This window comes from Eumetopias jubatus, unplaced genomic scaffold, assembly GCF_037043125.1.
Source record: "Eumetopias jubatus isolate StellerSeaLion01/CBP00866 unplaced genomic scaffold, mEumJub1_p1.0 scaffold_8, whole genome shotgun sequence".
NCBI classification, from domain to species: Eukaryota; Metazoa; Chordata; class Mammalia; order Carnivora; family Otariidae; genus Eumetopias; species Eumetopias jubatus.
Window position 1 is genome coordinate 72553749 of NW_028274814.1, and position 20378 is coordinate 72574126.

The window sequence follows — 20378 nt, forward strand, 5'->3', positions numbered from 1 at the left end:
TACACCCTTTTGAGGGTTAAGCCTTGTCTCAAGGAAAGCCTTGGGTAAAAGGAGTCACTTTCTTTACTGAATTATTAGCTGACAAGCTTAGATTAAGGTGTTTTGTTTTGGGGTGTGTGTGTGTGTGTGTGTGTGTGTGTGTGTGTGTGTGTGTTTTCAGAAAGTGAGGGGGCTAGAACCTTAGGTCTCAACATTTATCTTTGGTTTGCTTAAGCCCAAATAAATGACTGTGTGTCCCAAGCTAAATAACAATAACATGCCTATAAAATAAAAACCACAAAGACAAAGCAGAATGTGAAGAACAAGCAAATTTTATGCCAGGGATTAAGCTGCAGCATAAGGAAGTATCTGGACATCTCTAGGCCTGAATATCCTGGTCACTGTCAACAGATTCCAGATGATTGAAAGTATGGATTGAATTCAATAACTATTTATTGATCACATAGAATGTGTTCAATGTCAGAAGGTGCCTATAGGGAGTTTCACCTGAACAAGAAGGGGCAGAAGCACAAATTCACAACTCAGTGAGCAATACGGAGCTTGGTTAGGAGCCCAACCTTTGTTTGGGTTGGGCTGCCTAGTTTCTTTTTTTTTTTTTTAAAGATTTTATTTATTTGAGAGAGAGAATGAGAGAGAGAGAGCACATGAGAGGGGGGAGGGTCAGAGGGAGAAGCAGACTCCCCGCTGAGCAGGGAGCCCGATGCAGGACTCGATCCCAGGACTCCGGGATCGTGACATGAGCTGAAGGCAGTCGCTTAACCAACTGAGCCACCCAGGCGCCCTGGGCTGCCTAGCTTCTAACCCTGGCTCTACCACTTTGTAGGTCCCTTGGCTTCAGTTTCCTAGCCCATAGAAAGCCTGTAAGATCCTCCAGAGTTGATAGGAGAATTAGATGAGTTACCATTTGTAGTGTATTTGGAACACTAGCTTAGGATGTGGGACATCTACTTTGCTGCTCTGTGGTTTCTTTCCAATGCCAAGGTCCTCCTAGGTGGGGTGGGGGTAACCAGGGGCATCGTTATTCAGTCTGTTATTGGAGTGTGTCTCCTGCATCTGCAGGAACTTCCTAGCTTCCACCTCTTTGTGACTTCCCTACCTTGCTAAGCAAGGCTTTTGGTCAGTCCCCAGCCTGTCCCTCAGCTGGGGGTTGGTGCAGCACTAGGCTGGGTGCTGTGAAAGGAAAAGGAATGATAAGATACGGTCTTCTCCTGATATTCTGGGCCTGTGAGGGACTAAGACCTCTGGCCCAGGAAGAGATGCTCTAGGGAAGAATGCTGGCATGAGTGTGGGGTTCTCAGAGTCCACATCCTTGGAGTTAGCGAGGCTTAGCAACAGGACAGCCTTCTAGCATGAGGACTATGGACTCCCAGAAATTGTAACCTTTCATCCAAATTCAGGATTTTTTGGATATTATGTGGAGAGATAGTCATTTAGCTTCTGCTCTAACATTTTCTTCATTTGTTCATTCAGTCACTCATTGGGCTACAGAGACTTTACTACTGTCTCATCAGACAGCATGATAAATCTATCCAAACAATTTCCAGCTGGTGGTTCTTATTCTGGTTTTGTAAAAAGTCAAATCTCTATTTTATGTATACGATGACATATATTATCTTCCTAGTCTTTTTCTTTTCAGACTCATTTGTTCCAGATTCCCATCATTCAATATAAATGGCATGATTTCCCCATTTTCAGCCATTCTGATTGCTTTTCTTGGGAAGAATCTCAGGCTTGAATCTTCTTTTTAAAATGTAGCACAAAGATGAAGTTGCAACTCACTACATGTAGCATGAGACTCCACATCTACTAATCTAAGACTATTTTAGCTTCTGAAGGAAAATTTTCAAATGAGCCATTATCCACCCAGGTTTCTTCCACCCCATAGTTATGCATTTGGTTTTGTGAACCTACATGCAACAATTCACATGAATTTATTTTAAAGAACTTCAGCTCACCTCTTCTCTGATGTGATTTTGAATTCACCAATTAGAGGTATTTGTGCCATCTGTAATTCTGATAAGCACGAGTTTATCTCAGAAAAGGGAAAAAGAGCATGCTCCAGCCTCTGACTACAATAATAATCAATACTCTCTGGCTTTTGGGTTGGACCAGCTGACTATTCCTACAAGTCAGAGACTTGAGTCGCTGGCCAAGTTTGAAGCTCTTCACCCATTAGCAGACTGACACTGGGGAAAGTTGTGGAACCTCTCTGAACATCAGTTTCATCAACTGTAAACAGGAGAGATATTTCCCTACTAGACTTGAAGTGAGGGATAAATAAGACAAACCATATAGAAGGTTAATCACAGTGCCAAACAAATGGTAAGCATTTAATAAATGTCAGTTATTTGATGTTATTTCATCTCTCCATCACATCCACTAGATACCACATAGACTGAAATTTCATTATCACTGTTACCATATTTTCCTATCTTGGATCTTCTGGAGCCTTTCTCATTTCTGAAGACTTTTAAAGGATTAATTGGCAATGATTTTGAAATGAGCCCAGAGACTTGTTTGAAGTAGCAACTGAGAGCAATTATGACTTCCTGTAGAGCACTAGATTAGCCTAGTGACAAATACAAATAATATCATTAATTTGGGTATGGGGGAGAGGGAAGACTAATCTGATTCTGCAAGAGCCGAGTTTTTAAATTAGATATGCAGAAATTCAAGACTATCCAGGATAATTTGTATTAGATTACATCACAGAACATTCAGGACTCAGGCCTTCCCTGCTATTTAGCGTCTGGTGGCTGATTGTTGCCTTCACCTTGGACATCATTTATCCAATTGCATCATGATTAAGGGCTTCTGGGGCCAGACTGCCCTGGCTCCACCATTTATCAGCTTGGTTAGGGTCACTGATGAAATCTTACATGGAATCTCAGTTTGTTCTTCATTTAAGTGTTGTCAAGAACATAAGGCGTTTTTAGGATTCTAGCAGAAAGGGCATCTAAAGTGCTTATTATGGTTCCTAGTCCACAGTTCTCAGTAAATGGTAGCTGTGATTTTAATTATGCTGAGAGAAAATTTCACAAAGGAACTGCCCGCAAAACACTACTCATTTGTAACTGAAAATTTTAATTGGAGCCTTGTCTAGAATACTTGTTTTTTTTTCTGGTCGAGGGCATAACACCATGACTGAGTGACAGAAAGAGAGTGCTTTCTATCAGCAGCCCACCGAGTTCCCTTTCACTGGAATTCAGCTTATTAGCTGCATGGCTAACTCCTCGAGCCAGGAAAACATGTTCCATACATGACACCGTTGTCAAGCAGAGGAGACAGATGTTTCTTGGCTTCCCCTCTCTGGGACTTAACAGCTCCTGAAGGTTAACCCTTATTGACTCATTAAGCCGCGTCTGCCTGGGGGTCAGTGGTGGCGACGCCTGTGTTAACCTCGACCAGCAGCCGTCGCCGGGGCTTTTCAAAGGGAGATGTCACGTTTGAGAGAAAGACAGGTGATACAACACACACGCCATCCTCAGATGGCCGTGGTTCCCTAGAGACGAGGGAAAAAAAGATGTGTTTTCTTAAAGGATTAGAAAAGAATACCCTTTGCTTTTTTTTTTCTTCCTTGCGTAGCTTATTGGTAGGACATCTCAAAATTGGATCCCTTGTTCTCTGTCTTTAATATCTGTATTTGTTAAAGAGCACTGCTTGGGTCCAGCACACAGGACGGTAAGCATCCTAGAGACAAGTGTTGCGGTGGCTACCACTGAAGCGGTGATCAAACCAACTGGGAAAGGAGGGAAAACGCGATGTTATCCTCTCTTTCAATGAAGCATGGGAAATAACTGGTTTTATTTTCTCCTTCTCTCTGGTGTCCCATGGATGCAGTGATTCTTAATCTATTTTGATGTGCTTCGCTTTCTTTTTCTGCTTGCTGAGTCTGGAGTTACTTAGTTCATAGGCTAGTTACTCTTCTGCTAGCTCCCGGGTGCAGGTCGCCCTTCCTCTCTTTTGACTCCCTGGGACCCCAGGCTGTTTCTGAGCCAGGCATGCATGCTTGGGGAGAAAGTGTGCTGTCAGCAGCAGCAGATAATGTTTCCTGAGTGATTGGAAAATGGTCCCTAGACAGGTTACCGTGGCGGTATCTTAGTGAGCCAGTGCTGGCTTCTGGTGAACATCCTTTAGGAGGGGGTCAGAAATCACCTCTGTAATAATATTCTAGAATTATTTAAGCTGAAGCTTTATGATACTGTGTGTGCGTTTATAATTATCACCTCTAATAATTTCTCTGGTACTGTAGACTTCAAGTTATTCGGAGGGAATAGGTGCTCACTCCCTTGGGCTTCTAGTCTGTTTTCTGGGGTTCACTCTATGCTTTCTAATTTCAGAAGGAGTGTTTTCTTTGGTGGCCAAATAAGTAGTTTCCTCTTGGTGGTGAAGAGAATGGTCAAAAGGTCGGGGATATGGATGGGGTTAGATCTGTGCTCTCCAATGTGGTACATCTGGCTAGTGGCTACCATATTGAACAGTGCAGATACAGAACATTTCCAGCATCACAGAAAACTCTACTGTACAGCTCTGGGTTAGCTGGTCAAAAGAATAGGAGGCCCCCTGCTGGCTTGGAGGTCTTTATCAGTAGAAGTCAAGAGAGTACTGTAGAATTCATTAGGTTCTTATAACCACCTCCAACACATATATCTTTTACCTCCTTTGCCACTCTGGGACCACCAGGACTACTCCCATCATGTCACTCATCCATGAAGCCTAGGACTGCCTGGGGGATCTTCATCCCTAGACTCTAATTCCCTATGACTCATCCTCTTCTCCTTAAAGGATTTCACTGGCCTCTTAGAACTTAAGGTCTAAGGTCAATTGTCAGCATAATCCCCCATATCCTCAAGGCTTCTCTGAATTTTTTCTTCACCTCCTTGATGTCCATAAGATACTGCGTCCCCTGCAGCCCTCTCAAGAAATTGCTGCTTTCTCTCCCTTTCTTTCACCGTTGGACCTGGAAGTGAGGTAGGTGAATTCTTTAGCTCCTCATTTCCACCTCTAGACCACACTCTCTCTCTTGTCACTAAAATCACTCAGCTATGAATCTCATGTCATCAACTTGATTCACCCAGTAGCCCCCACTGCCTTGTTGCAGGCAGTTAGCACAACTAGGATCACTCAGCCTGATTTCTTGAAGATGTTAGCTTTGGATCACTGCCATTCCCTCATCATTCTTTCTTTCTTAATTGTTGGCAACTTAAAAGTACATGTAGAGGATTCTCAGCTTCTTCTCCTCCAATTATCTTGTCTGCTATTCTATCTTGGCACCTCCCTCTCATCGTCAGTCATAGTCTGGGAGACCTTGCTCTTATCCTTAACGTAAACTTTGCCAGAGTCTTAATTTCAAACATTCACTTCCCTGAGCACCATTTTCATCTTTATAGCCCACTTCCTGTGGCACCCTGACTCCACTAGGACCTTCAATCTAGTGTCTCCACTGGTCAAACACCAAAGGCAGCCCTTCTGGGTGGATGAATGAGAAAGAGTTGTCCTCTCTGCATGATGAAGCCCCACGCCAGGGCTCATGACCCGGGACACAGGGTAGATTTCAGTCCCCACTCACTCCTTTGAGCTGGGCACAAACTTGGCAAGTGTACATGAAAGCCCTGTTTCCATCCATCCCATCTATCACATTTCAACTGTTCCTTTCCAGCATCCCTAGGATCAAGTTTCTGTCTTTATCTAGTTTTATTTCCATGGCCAATCATTATTATCACTCTTTTGCATAAAAACTCAACTCCCATGACTCTCTCTTTCTTCATTGTACTCTCCTGGCTAAACTCTAACGCTGGCTAAATCCAACTAATGATTTTTCCTCCATGGCTGTAGCTTTGCTACTCACTTGGCCAAGGGAAACCACTTAATCGTGCTGCCTGTTATTACCTCAAATTCATGAGCACCAACCGTAACTTGGTCATAATCCTACCCATCAATTATACTGTATGTTCTTATCAAATTCTCTATCACCTTAGATAATTCTTTCATTTCTTCTTCCTTCTCTTCAAAAGGTTAACACCTCCTCCCTCACTGAGTTTCAGCTGATGACCTCACTTTCCTCTTCACTGAGGCAATGGAAGCCACCAGAAGAGCGCTTCTACGCGTTCTTCCCAGCACACCCGCCCTCCCACCTCTACTGTGTTCACACGCCGGGCCTCCTCTTCTGCTGGGCTTTGGGGTCCACCTGGGTCCTGGATCTCATTGCTCTTGCCTACTCAAGGACATTGCTGCAGGAATTCTCCCTGCCCTCTTCTTTCTCACCAAATAATGCCTTCCATTGGATCATTTCTAGCAGAATACAGATGTTATTTCCTTCATCTTAAGCACAGCCCTCCATAGGGCCCATTTCCCTCTTTAGTCACTGTTCCATTTTTCGATTTCTTTTCATAGGAAATATCTTTGGATGTGTTGTCCGTACTTGAGAGCTCCAGGGTTCTGACCAGGCTTGCCCCTCCCTGCTCCACCAATGCTGCCTTTGTTAGGGTCACCAGTGTCACCCACGTGGCTCAGCCCTGCAATCAATGATCACCCTTCCTCTCCTTGGTCCTATTAGAGGCATTTAACATAGCAGGTGGTGTCTCTTTCTTGAAATATTTTTTCACTTAGGTTTCAGGACACTCGCTCTTCTAGGTTCCTCTTACCAACTTTTCTCCACAGTGACTTCTTCACTGGTTTTTCCTCATCTCTCCCCTCTAAATACCGGAATGCCCCAGAGTCAGTCCTGGATCCTCTTCTCTTTTCTACTGCTCCCTACCCGATCTTAGCTGGTCTCATGGCTTCAAGTAACATTTTTATGTTGATGATTTCCAAATTTATGTTTTTAAGCCCAAACGCTCCCCAGAAGTTCTGATTTGTACTTCAAATTCTAGTTGTCTGCTTAGCATCTCCACTTGGATATCAAATAGGCATTACAAGGTGAACAAGATCAAACTGAGTACCTGATATACAGTCCTTCCCCCTGCTACCCGCATGGTCTTCCCTATCTCTATAATGGCAATTCTTTTCTTTTAGTTGGAGTCATAGCTTTATCTTTTTTCCCCCCAATATCCACAAATCCTATTGGTTCTGCCTTTAAAATATATCCAGAATCTAATCACTCCTTGCCTCCTAGATGAGCCATTCCAGATGCCACCATCCTACCACCTTGGATGAGCCTCCATTATCTCTTATCAAATATTTGTAATAGCCTCCTAACTGGTCTCCTTGCTTTCACCCTTGCTCTGTTTTAGTCTATTTTCCACACAGCAGCCAAAGTAATCATTGTGTCATTTCCCTACCTACAATCCTACGATGGCTTCCCAGCTCACTCAGAGTAAAAGCCAATGTCCTATCCATTATGATATGATCTGGTTCCCTGTAACTTCTATGTCTAGCTGCTCTCTGGCCTCCTCTCCTACCATTTTCCTCTCTCACTCCGTTCCAGCCACACTGCTTCCTTGAATTCACCAGACAGCCTACTGCCTCAGGACCTTTGCACACGCTATACCTATGCCCCAAATTCTCTTTATCCAGATAGCCACATGGCTCATGCCCTTGTTTCCTTCAGATCTTCACTTAAAACTCTCAGTGAAGTCTTTTATAGATACTGTATCTAAAATTTTTTCTCCTATGTATTCTTTCTCTCTCTTCCCTCCTTCTTTTTCTTCTCTGCTTTTTCTCCTTAGTACTATTTAGCTCTATCTAACATAACATATATTTTATATTGCTTTTTTAAAAAATCTGGCTCTCCCACAAGAGCAAGACTTTTATTTGCTTGTGTTCGTTTTGCTTGCTGCTATATCTTCAGTGCCTAGAAAAGCACTAGGCCCCCAGCAGAGGGTTAGCACATCTTTGTTGAATGACTAAGTGAAGGTAAGGAGGATTTGCCAGGGCTGCCTCTTTTTGCAAAGAATTATAACCTTATGACCTACTGCGTAAGAGCATGGACTGAAAATCCTACCTGCTCAGCCCTGGGTTGGTTACCGAATCTGTTTCCTCCTGCGTAAAATGGGGTAATAAGAGCTTAGGGTTGGGAGCATTAAGTGAAGTAATATATGCAGAAAAATACATGTGGATGAGATACGTAGAGATGAAACATGTGGCGCAAGGGCACAGTAAGTCTCTATTCTCAGCACTCTAATTATTACCTGCTAACATTATGTCATCTTCCCTTCTTCCCATTATACTTTCCTCACAGGTTGTTTACAGCATCACCAAACCCCATTTGTAGGAATCCCAACCCTGCTGCTCATTAGCTGTGTGATTTAGGACAATTTACTTAATCTTTCCTTTTTTTAAATAAGATTTTATTTATTTGTTTATTTGACAGAGAGAGACACAGCGAAAGAGAGAACACAAGCAGGAGGAGTGGGAGAGGGAGAAGCAGGCTTTCCGCTGAGCAGGGAGCCCCATGCAGGGCTCGATCCCAGGACCCTGGGATCATGACCTGAGCCGAAGGCAGATGCTTGACGCTTAACGACTGAGCCACCCAGGCGCCCCTCAATTTACTTAATCTTTCTGAACCTCTGTTGTCTCACCTTCAGACTAGAGACAGTAATACTGCTTTGCAGAGTTGTGGTGCAGATGAAATGATGTGTCAAGAGGGGGCTGGTATCTTTTCTGACACATAGTAAATGCTCAATAAGTGATGGCTCTTAATTGTGTCGTGGGGGTGTGGGATATGGAGGGGGCCTTCTGGCAGGGCAAGCATGGACTGGCCTGTGGGGTCAGTGGGACTGTTCACATTCAAGTTCTTCTAAAATTGGAGTTTCTCTGAGAGCAGTCTGTGCAACCACAATAGTTAATTCAGCTCTTTTTTTTTTTTTCTCACCAAGATCACTCCAAGTTTTTTAGCAGGGATTGTCATTTTTAGAGTTTCTTGAGATGTTTCTTTTTATAGTTTCTGTCTTCCATAAACTTTTTTTTCTGATTTTTAAACATCCTATGCAGTCTATGAGAATATACATATACATATTCCTTCTTCATTTGTTTTTATTCAATTTCAAGAAACACTGTTATTCTCTTCCAAGGTTCCAGTCACTTCCATACCACTAATCAGCCCTTCCTTGTTGATTGGAATCACAGAAAGCAGCAAATCCACTTGGCTTCCCCTCTACGTTTTACGTATCCAGCAATGAGATTGACATTATTTATAGATTATAGGGCAATTGCACAAAGTGGTCTAAACTGACCTGTTTTAAATTAATATACCCTCAAACCAGACTTAACCAGCTTTAGTACAATCCTGAGAATTACTCCCTCCCCATATCCCAGTAAGCTGATTATTCAACACCACCCACTTTCACCCTCATACATTCTTAGGTATTGTTGCCCAAACTCATCTTCTGTCCTGATTTCAGAAGGCACTCCATGAATGGAAGAATCCCTTAGGGGACAGAAGTGAGAGTTAAAGCCTACACTAAATACATGAGCTCATCTTTTTAGAATCCTGCAGAACAGAGAGTGGAATTTTGCCAACACTTCACATTGACCAGGAAAACTTTCAACATTGTCTATTTCCTTTCTCTTACACAGATTAAATATCTTTAGGATAATCTACTAGAAGATGACAGAGAAGAAAGACCACCCTCATCCTGGTCATGGGTCAGATTTTAAGTAAGTGTGCAAAATGAAGTAAAATGGTTAGACACAGAGAGAAATTTCTGAATATGATTTTTAAAATGATTTTTCTCCTAAGTGTTGAGGTAGGGTGGTAACATAATCTTTGCAGCTAACAAGGGACTTTCCAATTGTGAAATAGAACATTGTTAGATATTTTGTGCCATAGTATGATCCAGTTTTGGAAGGAAGTGAATGTGATTGCTAATTAGCTTGAACTTATTTAATTTATGAAATAAAACCCTCCTCTTCAGTATTTCGTTGCATAGAGTCATGTCCTACCTTCTGCAGAAATGAAATAAGTACTAATTGAATTCACAGTTTTTCGTCTAATGAAGTAAGAACTTGTTAACTTCTCTCCCTCAAATCTGTCATCTTTTCTTTATGTAATTCTTAAACACTCATCCAGATTCCACTTCTCCTATGTCCCTCCAGCTCTTGAAAAGAAACTAAGAAAAAAAGAAATGAGATTTTTGAAGTTGTTTTGCTGTACCAAAAACACTCTTTAAAAACGAAGTCATAGAACAAAACAACTTTGGAAATCAACTCATTTCTCCAGAAACTTCTTTCAGCAGAGCCTAGTGGGTGGGTCATGCCATGGAAAGAGGTCAGACTTCTGGTATCAGGACACATTTTTTCCCCCCAAGATGTTGAGGAAATTAACAGTACTGGTAACTCACTGCTCAGGCAAATGGCTTGATATGAAGGGGAGACTTCTTTAGTTGTGGTTTTCTGGTACCAAGAAGGGAATGGCCTTTTCTGCTCTTCCTATAAAAAGGTGAACTATCGCCCCAGAGCCCACCAGTCTTCTCCATTCTTTGCACTCCTAAAGTGCTTATGAGTTCCTATACTCATCTGAATCCTTAAACTGTCTTGCATTACTCTCTCAGGGCTTACTGTCTTATTTCCTCAACTAGATTGTCTCAGCTCACCTTATGGGAAGAGGTGAGGTCTTAAACATTGTTTCTCGAGGTGGATACTTTAACCAAAATTTTCTCACGTACTATGTCAGAAACATCTGGAAACATTTAAGTAAGTGCAGATTCTTAGGCCCCACCCATTTTTACTAACCTAGTATTGGCTGAAGTGAGAACCAAGAATATGAATTTTAACAGTCTCCCCAGGTGATGCCTATGCACTGGTGTTTGAGAACCATAGCCTCATAGGTGTGCAGTAGCTGCTTGATGACTGGCTTGGACAACTTCCCACTGATACCCTTCAATTACCCTCAGAACAAGTCCTTTGGGGCCACAGGCTCTAGCAAGGCTGGGCCTACGAGTAGAACTCGTACTTGTATTCATATAACGAATGGTAACATGAGCTTACCCTTCTGGGTATGGGTATATGACGAGGAGTTAGGGAGATAGAAACAGTTTCTGCCTCTGTGGGTCATACAGTCTCGTCACATAACTTAAGGAAGCTGGAAATAGTCCCTTCATCAACATCTTCTCTTCATTTTTCTTTTTTATTCCTCAGATATTTTACAAGTATCTTCTTTTAGCCAGACTCTGCTCTACAATGAACAAGACAGATCACGACCCCTCCTCTCTCACAGAGTAGTGAGGAGTAGTAAGGAGAAAAACGAAATAAACAAGTAAACCCAAACCCCCAAGTTAATCACAGATCATGACAATTGCAATGAAGGAAATAAAGTAATGGGTGGAGAGACTGACTTCAAAGGGTGAGGGCTAGGCAAAGCCACTCTGTGGGGTGGCAGTGGGGCTGGGACTGGATGGAAGAAGGTCTTGGGTCATGCCTGGAACTGGGGCAGATTGATAAGTCGTTTGCAGCACACATGCCTCTGACGGAATAGTGATGATGATGACGATGATGATGAACATCAGCTATTATTTAGGAGCATTTCCCATGTGTCAGCTCTGTGTTAAACATTTTATGTGCTCTGCTGTATTCGATCTTGGCAGGAAACCCAGGAGATAGATGTTATGACTCCTACTTTGAGATGGGGCAGCTGAGGAAGCTCAGGGAGATTAAGCGACTTGTTCAGGTCACACGGCCAGTGAGTGGCAGAGTGGGCAATCAGACTTAGCTCCATGTCATGGCAGAGTCTGCACTCCTTGGAGCTAGAGATTTCCCTCAGTGGTGGTGTGAGGCTGCTGCCCCTGATGGCAGAGGAAGCACAATGAAATGGAAACTGCACAGGCTTGTTGTGATGACAATGATGGTTAATATAACAAGTGTAATAGTAATGATTGAACTCTGTTGAGTGCCCGCTCTCTGCAAAGCACTAGGCAGAGCACTTAGATTCGTTAGCTCATGGGATCCTCAAAATCATCCAGTGATACGAGATGAGAAAGTTGGGGTTCAGGGAGCTTAAGCGACTTGGCCATAGTCACTCAACTGGTCAATGGTAGAACCCGATTCACACTTACGAGGTCTGATTCTGAATCCTGACTCTCTCTGCTTCCCTGATGAAAAAAGCCAGAGTCTGAGCAAGGGCCTTAGACACACTTAGATACACTATAGCTCAAAATAGTCAACCTCCCTCCCCCACCATAGCTCTCTTTCTTCTGGGCTGGTTCCTGACGCCTGTGACCTTCTCTTCTTGCCCTTTGGGACTCTTGCTTACAGACCTGCTGTTCTTTTCCTCCCCTCTGCTGTTTGATGAGAGTTGACAGTTATTGGCAAGTACCTGGGCATGTCACATTTTTTTCTATCTTTAGAATGCTGTCAATCCAGCATTAAATCACCTTCAATCATTAACAAGCCAGAATGGCTTTGTCTGTCATCATCTTTCCATGGGTGTGGGATTTCTGAAAGCAGGATGCAGAGAAGCTAACCTCTGATGGTGGGAGAAGGCGGGAGAAAGAAGGCGGGAGAAGGCGGGAGAAGGCCTGTCTGGTGCCAAGACTGCAGCAGGCTGGCAGGGCAAGGTCTTAGCAAGGACTCTGGAAAACTGGGATGGAGAGGAAGGTGGAGACTCCCAGGGACTGTGATTCCCCCGGGGAAGGAAAGGGGCCCCTCAGAATGGGACATGGTGGTGAACCAAAGCCAACCTCACTGTTTTGCCAAGGGTGGTCCTTTCTGCTAGCTCTCGTTGAATCAACTTTGGCTCTACAACAAGAACACTGGTCTAGTTATACATCTTCATGTGACGGCAATGATGGCAGAACACTACTATTACGACTCCATGTTGTTGTTTGCTTTTCAATTTTGGTTAAAATCTGAGCCTTGCCTCATTCCTGGCAAATCTAGTACTTTCCCTTTTGGACCTGTTCTCCTTGGGCTATTCTGTGGCTTGGATGCAATTACATGTTGGGGGATGACCTGGCCCCATTTCCTTCATTCTTTGGGTTGATTTGGGCTGGGATTAGTGGGGTATGGCTTCATCCCTTGTGACTGGGGTTGAGCTAAATTGGGTTTGGGATAAAAATGAGGGCTCATTCACTATCCACCAACCCCAAATTTTCATGTCCCTACTAGTGTGATTTTGACACCTGCCAACCGGTCAGACTTTTTGAAATGCTATTATCTTCTCAAACTTGAATCTGGGATTTTACATAGTCAAAGAGAGGCTTTTAGCTTCACTTTAATCTTGGATTTTGGTATGAAAAATTATTTTGGCATCAGTGTTCCATTTTCTTTTCTATCCAGGCTAATCACATATAATAATGAGCTATCCATATTACATGCATTAAAACCGTTAATGGGTTTATTGTCAAAAAGGATTAAAGCTGGGTTTGTATCATATTTTACAAAATAGTTTTTTTTTAAGTAAACACTTTTATTATCATTTGTGGCTTTTGTGGATCAGAAATTTGGGAAGAGCTTGCATATTTGTAAGAAGTTCTTGAAAAAGCTAGGAATATATAGGTGGCATCTCATCACATACTGGAGGTTGGAAGGGCAGCAAACCGGGAATCTGCTGGCCTGCACTCTGTTCTTGCTTTGGCGCCAAGTAGCTGTGTGATGGTGGGCAAATGCCCTTGCCTCTTCGTGCCTTGGCTTCCTCATTTGCAAAGTAAGGTCAGAGGTGAGGGGGGCAGGACAGAGGCTGCACTAGCTGCCTCCTATGCCCCCTTCCAACCATGATTATTTCTTAAAAACTTTTATTATTGAAGTGGAGTTGATGTTCAATATTATACTAGCTTCAGGTATACAACATAGTAATTTGACAATTCATGATTTTTTTCTCTCTAATGAACGTGATCCTTGACTTTACTAAGTGTCCCTTTGTGTCACTATCGGGGCAGCAACTTGATTTGAACGTGTTTCTATTTTAGGGCTCTAATGTAATGTATGGTTTCTCTCATTTTAAAATCGTCACGGCAATCTTGATAATGAATTTAGATTTTCACCATCTCAAGCTCTGATTGAGGTTGTGTGATACTTGGATGAAAGGTGTCCAGTGATTCTTTTAAACTGTAGGACATGTCTTCTCTCTGGGTTTCCAAATCACAACTTTGAACATAATCTTTTCTTATTAGTGCAGGCTTTATCGAAGCTTTAGACAGCAGCTATCAAAAATCAACCAGCTTTATGCATTGGCTTTTTTTTTTTTCCTTTAAACTCTTTTGGCAAGCTTCAGTGTGCTCGTATAACCATAAAACGCAAGGGGACTTCTTTCCCTGTTAATAGAAGAGCTAAAGACCAGGCTAACAGGTTTGCTGCCGTGCTAATATGCAATAATCTGTGATAACTATAATTAACTTGTGTGTCATAGGTTGACTCACCAGAACATTCGCACCCTGCAGGATTGATATTCCTCCTTGAGACGCAAGCAGATGCTTCCAACAACTGTCTAGAGCCCCAGTTCTGCAGCCTGGGTTTTGTAGCATTTATCCTTGGCAGGAGCACCATCTATTTTAGGAAGGCATTTTGACACTTTACCTCTCGGTTACAGTGTCTCCCAAAATGCACTCAGTGAACGGAACAGTCCTCACCCCCATGCTACAGTCAGCCCCAGCATGTTCTGTAGCAGAGCTGGCCCAAGACCAAAATAGCTATTCGGCACTGGGTTTATTCTGGGTCTCAAGGAAGATTCCTGACCATTCATTGCCAGCTTTTTCCTGGACTTCCTCTCCTTCTAGCCAGTTCTGTTATGCAAAAAGACTAGACCTCCAAGCTTAGGAGTTCTCACCAGGGTAGCATTTGATGAGAAAGGGCATGTCACTGGGCTTCACGTTTGGGTTCTTCTGAGGACTTTTTGGAAAGAAGATCTTTTTCCTGGGAATCCTGTAGGCTGCCTGGCTTCTCGGGGAAAGCTGTTCTTCCTTGCATGGGTTTAGGGGAGAGTTAGGGAGACTATCTGCTGCTTCCCTTTGAGGCAAAGGGAAGAACCATGATGATAAAGCATTTAGCGAATGAAGCAAATAGCATACATGTACATAGAATAAAAATTTAGGGGTTTATATGAAACAAGACCACAGTTTATTTTCTAGATCTGGGAAGGATAGAATTGTAGCACAAAAGGCAGTTCTAATCCAGTGAGAATAAGTTAGTGAGGTCTGAGCAGAGACTAGTAGTGAGGAGGTGCTTCATGGAATGGACTCTAGGGATGATCTTATGGTGATCAATTGTTTTCTAAACCATCTTTGGTTTCCTAGGAGTCCATCTCTGTATTCTTAAACCCTAACCCTACAGCACCTAAGTCACACTAGTAAGAGGATCTGGTTTGGTACTAGTGACATTTACCAAAAACTCAAAGTGCTTCAGAGAAGAAAGAAGTAAAATCTCTTAATGCTGTTTATAGTAAATATTTAAAAAATTACAAAGTACCATCTGTCACATTTCTGACATAAAACAATGTCTGACTTGTTTTTAGGCATCATGGGGACGTCTTTACTTGTTCTTTATTAAAGTTTCCTTAATCTTTTTTGAGGCTCATGAATTCCCCTCAAATGGTTTCTTGTAAGTCTGTCATTAGAAGTGGTACAAATTCATAGACTTCTCTACCGTTTTCCCGTGAGAAGGAGGATCTCACCACAACATGTGTCCTGAATGAGGAAAGCTATGCAAATTGTTAAGAGTAAGGTCTATATGATCAGTCACCTTGGGAATCACCTTAGGAAGAGCTTGCATATTTGTAAGAAGTTCTTGAAAAAGCTAGGAATATATAGGTGGCATCTGAAAACAAAAGAAATGCAGAAACAAATAATCATTAGGCTGGTCATGAATTTTTTTTTTTTTTTTTTTTTGAGTTACAGAATATAACCCGTGAGATCTGCCATGAATCTTTCTTGGTGCCTGCAAGCCTGGAGGAGAAAACAGATTTTCCTAGATCTGAAAAATTTTGGCACCGTTTCTCAAGTAACTGCATAAAGACCTCCACGTATTGACAGCTCAAAGATTCTAAGAGAGATTATCTTGCAAGATTTAGAAAATAATGACAAGAGAATCAGGACATTTCCTGAGGATAAATGACCAGCTGGAAGGAATTCACAACATTAACTTCAACCAAGGGCCATTAACCTACCTGTTCCCTGAAATTGCCCTTGACTGCTCACCATGGAGGCTGGACACGTGCTGCTCCCCATCCAGGTGAACTGGAGAAGGTGGAATGACTATTTCTGGATAATAGGCCAGTAATGTTATTTTCACGAGTTTGCAAGTTTCACTTAGTAGCAAGTACCATTAGCCAGAAGTTTAATACTGTTCCTGGCGGTTGAGGCTAGAAGAACAGAGCCAGCGGCCCAGGGGGAGACCTGGCATCCTGCCTTGAGACGGCTGACCTGGCTCACAGTTTGTAAGGTCTGTGCCTGGGGGTTTTTCGACAAATCCATAATCTTGAAAATCGTAGCACAGGAACGTATCTTAGGGCAAATTTTGGAAAAGCATTATCACAAAATTTTTAGAGGCAGTAAAAGAAGGGCTTGAATTAAGGTGAAAGAGTGAGAATTAACTGCCTGATAGTCTTCATAAAACTGCCGTTGTTACTTTGTAAAGTCTTCGTAATTATACTTCAAAGCCAAGGCGCATCTTCAAAATTTCCCTATTTTCTTTTAATCATTAATGATATCCTCTATTTGTTATTCTTTTGAAGTGCAGCATTTTCCAGAGTGAATGAGTAGGAAGTCTTATTAAGGAGATAAGCAAAGCAACAATGTGAAGACAGGGTGATTTCTAAAGGGGATAATCTGTTGTTCCTTTAATTACAATATTTGCAGTTAAATTGTTTTGGTTATTAACCTACTGCAAGATACAGTACAATTTACATTTTTCTCATTTTTAAAGCTCAAACAAAGCATATTTTAAATGATTGCAAATATTATACCTGAACACTTTTACCTTTAGAAATTCACATTTTAGTTTTCAAATGATTAAGTGGCATCTCAAAAAACAAGTGTATCTGAGTATAAAAAGGAATATCAGGAATACAATTACTTAAAAATAATCCATTTGCATTTATAATACATTTAAGAATGTGAAATGAATATTTTATGCAGAATCCACTTTTGACATGAAGATGGTTTCACATTTAAAATTCTCTACTCAAATGTGTTCTTTGAGTACATTCATCCATTCATTGTTTTCAGGTCCAAGCGACTGTCAAAGGAAGGGAGCGTTTAGTGATATTCCAAGAGTAATTTCTACATTTGTAGAAAAAATTAATTAGAATCTTTATGTTAATGTGGTATGCTCAGCCCACCTTTGCTTCTTCATAGGGTTGAGTAAACAGATGGCTAATTTTTAGGTTTTCCTGTGAAAGTGACAGCATGGCATCTCTATCCAGACTTCAGAAGTGGGAAATTCAGATTGAAATTTAATGAACATCAAGTATATGCTATAACTCCCCTCACATTAGAAAATAGGTAGACATGTGAGTGGTGTGGATAAAGGCAGAAATGTCTTGACAAAGCAACGCTGGGGATGGCATATTGTCTCCTTGTGTGGCCCATCCTGGGCTCTGCTCTCTCAGTACATCTTTTGTCTTGGCCCCCCTGAGGCTCCTGTTCTCTGAGCTCCTCCTTCTCCCCAGGTTCTTGTGGGGGGAGGTTTGTGATCCACTGCTTCTGGCACAAGGGTAACCGGGCTGAAACATGCCCTCCATTGGCAAAAGCCGGAAAGCTAATAAGCTGTCAGAAGCCTCCTGCCAATTACTTGACTAAACCAGCTGAAAGGTGTTACTGTTTAATCCTATCCTATTCTATATTCTATGGGCTACAAGTAGACATAACCAAGTTTAGCTTATGGATTCATAGAAGCTTAGGGCTGGAAGGAGCTTTTGAGATCCTTTAGTGCAGTGGGTTTCAAAGTTTCCCCAGCGTACATATTTTGGGGGAAGGGAGCCAGAAAGGCGGCTCAGTCCCTCTCAAAAAGCACAAGTCAGGTTTTGTTTTATACGTTGGGGTTCTAAGCAGGACTTCTTTAGGGAAGAAGGTTCTGTCATTTTTCCAATGAAATATTTGAAAACCACTGATCCTGTCTTTTTACGGAAATAGAGGCCCAGAGAGATGTTATGTCTTAATTCAGTGTCACTTGCAAATATAGAGATTTTTTACCTAGACTTGAATTTCTTACTTAGACAGTATGTAATAAGTATAGCATCCTTTTCTCAAAACTTCTTGGCTTGAAAGCCACGAACAGAGCATCTCTATGGCCTCTTTTCTGTGTCCCCGTTGTTTCACTTTTGCAAGTTTGCAACCTCAGCATGTGTGAATGAGCCAGATGTGTGCGGGCATGTGTGCATGTGCTCACTCGCATCAGGCTGTGGGAGCAACAGGCCTGTAGAACTTGGGGATCAAGTTGGTCACCCCAGTAGCTGAGGGGACAGTACTTAAAATACTTCCTAGGTGTCTCATATAATGGCAGGTGCTACTCACTGTAGGGAGCAGATGATACACACAATCCCAAACCTCTTGGCCTTATTGCCAGTCATGTGGCTCTGATCCTGGTGTTGACTGAAGAGCTTTGGATGTTTTGGGGAGGCCATTAGTTTAACCAGAGTGTTCTGTCCTGGGTGTGATATGCAAACTCTTTAGTGCACAGCGTGTTAGGGTTAGGGAGACGGGGCAATAGGACACTGCTACCCTATACCAGTGTAACAAAGGAGTCCATCCCCACGGTTACATTATCCCTTGAATGAAATTGGTTGTTTCCAACATTCCCATAGGTCACAAAATGCTAAACCCAGGTATTCAGTTTGCCTCCTATGCATTCAGTTCAATTTGGTCTCACTGACATTTCTGCACGTGCCCAGCACTTAGGAAGGAAAAGCCCCACTGAGTTAACTTAGGCCAGAATGTCCATATTTCTTTGTAATAGGTTATTTAAAAATAGGCTTAAACAAGGGTTGAAAACGTAAGGTCCATCAGAAATATATTATAAATTAACGAAGAGGGGAGCTGGGGAAGCCCACCTGAGAGGCTAGCCAGTCCCAGCCTACTGTTACCATGGGGGCCTTGGTGTCAGATCTTCCAAATCAAGTGAAGCAAAAAAAAAATCCAGGTTCTTTTTTTATTTTTTTAAAGATTTTACTTATTTATCTGGCAACGAGAGACACAGCGAGAGAGGGAACACAAGCAGGGGGAGTGGGAGAGGGAGAAGCAGCCTTCATGTGGAGCAGGGAGCCCGATGCGGGGCTCGATCCTAGGACCCTGGGATCATGACCTGAGCTGAAGGCAGACGCTTAACCACTGAGCCACCCAGCCGCCCCTTAAATCCAGTTTTAAATGTTGCATATGCCAGCTTTTAAGCTGTTGTCAACTAAGTAAAAAAAATGGAAAGCCCACATCTGTGAGCTATATCCTGGGTGCAGAAAGCCCAGTCTGGGGCCAGTGCTTCAAACTAAGCTTTGAATGGGATCAGTGAGCACATTCATAGTTGACTGTCCCACTCTGTGAAACATATTGTCTCTGAGTCCATGAAGCAGGAAGGCCTGCACGGCACATATGGTTTCGTAGACGTATTGTGGGCAGCCGATGAATATTAATCATCAGCAGTAGCTTTACCAGCACCATCATACAAGCTTGACAAAGGCCTTGTGGAGCCGCGAGCCGCAACCCTGCAACAGTAATAATTGTGGGACTACTCTGGAAAATGATGATCTAGAATTAGATTTCACTCACATGCTTACAAGCAGAGAGAGAAATAGGCTTATAGTGTGGTCCAAGGGCTGGGATATTGTAAAATAGTTTTTGAAGTTCTCTAGATTGAAGAACGGAGTAGTTTGCACTCCATGAAGACTTAGTACAGGTAAATCTATATGGCGGCTACCTGGTTTCATGGAAACAGCAAAATAGTTATTTGCTTGATGGGTATGGCTACTGCCACTGCTGATCCTCTGTTATACACAGTCATAAGCGCTTGCTTTCCGGATTTCATAATGGTGTAACAAAAGCCAAGTTTAAGAGATTATTCCCTAAAGAGAATAAAAATATATTTTTTTATGGAAATGGATTGAGGTGATAATGTGTGTATTAGTTCTAACAAAAAAAACGTGCCTGCTATGGACTGAAAGTTTGCCTTCCCCCGGAATTCATATGATGATATTTGGAGATGGGGCCTCTGGGAGGTGATTAGGTCATGACAGTGGAACCTTCCTGAATGGGATTGGTGCTCTTATAAAAGACGCCTCAGGGCCCCCTCACCCCTTCCCTCGAGTCAGGTTACAGTGAAAAGAAGTCGGTCTATGAACCAGGAAGAAGGGCCTCACCAGACAACGACTCTGTGCCTGGGTTCCGGACTTCCCAGGATCCAGAACCGTGAGAAATACATTTCTGTTGTTTATAAGCCACCGAGGCTATGGTATTTTGCTATAGATGCCTGATCAGACAAAGACAACCCTTAAAATAAAAATTCACAACTCCAAAGCTGCCCTC

General features: G+C 42.5%; 1 pseudogene; it reads left to right on the forward strand.

Annotated features, from left to right (window-relative positions):
- Positions 1-20378, forward strand: part of LOC114224069 (dnaJ homolog subfamily B member 6 pseudogene) — an 86227-nt pseudogene that overhangs the window by 8237 nt on the left and 57612 nt on the right.